Raw genomic sequence first — 3,911 nt, forward strand, 5'->3', positions numbered from 1 at the left:
GGGCTTGTTGATATTTCCTCTTGCTCAGCCGGGCGTGTCAGATGGATTGCTATAGAGAATGCTGAACTGTTGCTGTTTGAAGGTTGAAAAATCTCAGCAGGTTCATGTCCAGCAAAAAGGACACTCTGGACATGCAAAGTGTTCACTCCACATCTTGCAGCCTCAGCTGTATCAGCCCCTCAGGAGCTGGACTCAGTGATCCTTGGGGGTCCCTTCCAACTCACTCTGTGATTCTGGATGAGCTGTGTCTGCAGCAGCACCTCCTTGGATGAAAACCACTGGTTCACAGGGCAGGTGGAGGTTCCAGTTTTTGTTGGCTGGGAATAGCTTGACATGCTGCTGTGTTAGCTTTCTGTGCATCTCTGTGCTCATAAACACAGGGATTTGAATTACTATTATTGTTGTTATTAAAATAATTTGCTATTGCATTATTAACACTCAGTCTTTATGTCTAGTGCATGTCTGTTGTTGTAAGATAAATAGGACTCCTAGTTTCTTTCTTGTGGTTTTGTGGTTTTTTTCTTCCTGAATAGTTTATCTGCTGCAAATCCACTTTTGAGCCACCAATATTCCTCCAGAGTTTGCCTGACTTTTGACAAAGTACTTGCAACCCACACTGGTGGAAGTGGTGATGTCCTATCCAGAGAGGCTGTTCTCCCAAAGGCTGTGCTGTCCTTCAGCCCCCACAAAACCTTCTTGCTTGCCTGTTGGGGGGACCCTGAGATTGTGGGATGTGACAAGTGGTGGCTGGTGGTGCACAAAGCCACTGGGGGTCTCTCTGCCACCATCACTAGCAGCAGGAAAATCTGTATGTTCAGGGAAAACCTTGGAGCAGAATGTATTTACATCTGTGTACTGGATGTGCAGATGATCACTGAGTCTTTCTCCTGCTTGAATATTTTTGCTTTTAAAAGTGAATTGTTGTCTCAGGGCGTCAACTCCAGGCCTGCTGGGAACAGCTTCATTTCCAGAGGCTTTCCAGCACCTCCCTGACCTTGCTCTACACCTGGATATCACTCAAAAATGCCGTGAATACAAGGAGGTGCAGATAAGATGTGGAAAGAGGAATGAAAGGAAAGAGGGAAAGACAAATTAAATGGAAATAGAGATGTTTTGTCAGCACAAAGTGCAGTGTAGTATTTCTGAGGAAAATGCTGATTATTGATGGCATTACCTTTTCTGTTTATTTTGGTATCTGACATCATCAGTGGTTTCTGTGGTGGGAGTGGCAACCAGCCCAACTTGAGGTTGACAATAAGACCAAGTTCTGTTTTGCCCACTGATGCCATGGAGGCAGAACTGAACTAAGGGGATTTTTGGAGATAAATATGAGTTGGAGACCTAGAGGATCACTAAGAAGAAAAAGAAACATTAAAAAAAATCCCATTCAAGCAAGAAACAGGGATGGAGACACTGTTGAATCATCTGGGAATGCTGTTGCCATGAATTTTGGACAGTGGCTGCTCTGTGATAGCAGTTACTGTGTGTATATGTAAAAACTATGCATACAAGATATATGGTGTAGCTTTTTTCAGTGAGCTTTTTTATAGTCTAAGCCTTGATGTCTGCAGGAAATTGATATTTTCCAGTTTTGCAAGATGCAGAACACTGATAACCTTTTGCAAGCCTCTTCTCCCATCACTGCTGATAGAAAACCACGTTAGTGCAATAAAAGCATAAAAGCTCATTTGTAACCCAGGGTTCACTCTGTGAGGGTCACTACAGATAAATAAAGCCCCTCCCTGGCCCAAGCACAAGCTGTGTCCCACAGTGGTACCTTTGGGCACTTCACAGCACCTTTCTTTTGCCAATAAACTAAACTTAAAGTAATAGCCCAGGAGTGGTCTGAGCCCAGTGACGGAGAGAAGGCACAGGGCAGCTGCAGCTGCTGCTGGCACTGGAAATGGGGGTGGTAGAGATGGAGTTTACAAGAAAACAAACTAATTAAATGTTAATTCCCCTCTGAAGGCCAGGAGGACCAGCGTGCAGCCCCTGCACAATGGGCTGGGCTGGGGAGCTCTGCAGGCTGAGCCAGCATCTGCCCCACTGAGCCCAGAGGGGCTGGGGAAGGGGCTGGGGCTGTCCTGGCCTGAGCCACCACTCAGGGATCATGCTGTCTGTCCCCTGACCCTGCACACTGCCAGAAATGAGTATCCTTATAAGGGAAAGAACAAACTGTGCTCCTTGTTATTGTTTTGAAGCTTTTTTTAACTTTCAAGGTTGATTTTGAGAGGTTTGGTAGAGCTCCTTTGGTCCGGCATGTGGCACACACTCAAACACGGGCTCCCAGTCTCTGCCTGATGGGTATTTTGGGTGAGCTGAACCTGTTTTAAGCAGTTGCATTGTTTTACTGGCCTGAATTTTGCTTTCACTCATCCCTCTGTCCATCCTCTCCATCATGCACCACCACCCGAGTCATGAAGCAGCTTCTCCTCCCACAGCCAGCACAGCAATCTCCTCCTCATTTATTTGGCCATGAAAACTTTGTATCCATGTTGTTGAGCACTTCAGGAGAAGCAAGATGAAAATCCTCCTGGATTTCTCTCTGGGCCAGCCCTGTGCTCTCTGCTGGGCCCCGCAGAAGGTGCATTTGCCAGCGGGGCAGGGCAGCGGGGCCGGCGCCAGGCGGATGCCGGATCCTCGCCTTGCCAGCGGCCCCCGGCAGTGCCCGGCAAAAGCTTTTGTGTCCGTTCTGCTGTTTGAAAGGAGCCGCAGCGGTGATGTCGCCACCCTTTAGCCCCTGCCCGGGATGGCTGCGGGCATTAACTGATTTGTTACTGTTTGTGCGAGATTGCATTTATGATGTTAAGGAGAGGGAGGAGGTGGATGCAGACCAGGAGCACAGTCCTGTCTCTATTGCTGATTGTACCACCACATTCTGCTTTCTTGTTCCCTATGTGCCAGTGATTCACGGGTTGTGTAAGGGGGATGAGGTTTTCTCACATCTGCTTTTTAAACCAATGCATTTGACTCCACCTTCCTTGATGACCTAGGGAATGGTATCAAGGGGGAGTAAGTCTCCAGAGAGCTGATTAATTGCTGATTAATTGTGAAATGGAGAGGTTTCTCTGTCATATGTGGCACTCAGAGTATGCTCCTGAGGTACTGAGGGTGTTACTTTGCTTTCCCATTTTTCTCCCCACCACTCAGCTTTGTTTAGCCTTCAATTGCAAGAATCCAGGCTGTGCAAAAAGCAGCTCTCTTGGCTTTGATCTCTTGCTCATCTTTAAAGTGGAGCAGCTCAGTTTCCTGAGCTGTTTGCCTCTCACTGCACTCAGACAAGACCAGGAGCTTCTGCAGCACTTGCTGAGATTCACTGTGGTCAGGAGAGGGGATCCTGTCCTGCCCCACTACTCCCCCATCTTCTTTCTGATGGCCCCAATACAGGACAGAGCTGGCAAGAAAATCCACCCTCGGAGCTCAAATTGGGCAGCTTTTGTGTTTTCTTTTTGACTCGTGAAGCATCCTTAAGGTCCAGCCCGACAGCACACCCAGGGTACAGTCAAGGCTCGTCGCTTGCCTGCTGGACCTCACACTTGTGCGAGCCAAGACTTCTCCTCTTGCTTTTCCGCTATTTCCCATGGCTCTATCCCGCTCCGCGCCGCTGACCTTTTGTTTGGTTGTGTTTGCTTATTTTTAATAAAGAAAAACAAAGAAAAAGAAGAAGAAAAAAGGCTGGGAAATGGCGAGATGGGGGCAAGGAGGGGGATCTAGGGGCCGTATAAAGGGCGGGTACCGGGGCTAGGAGGCGGTATAGCGGGGCACAGCGCCGTGGGGCGGTGCGGGGCCCCTCCCGGTGGGCGAGGCGGGGCGGGGAAGGGCGGGGGGTCCCGGGGGGGTGCCGCCCACCGGGAGGGCCGATCCCGGGGGATAAAGCGGCGGCGCGGGGTGGCGGCGGCGATGGGCGCGGG

The sequence above is a fragment of the Melospiza georgiana genome, chromosome 17, assembly GCF_028018845.1.
Source record: "Melospiza georgiana isolate bMelGeo1 chromosome 17, bMelGeo1.pri, whole genome shotgun sequence".
Taxonomy (NCBI): Eukaryota; Metazoa; Chordata; class Aves; order Passeriformes; family Passerellidae; genus Melospiza; species Melospiza georgiana.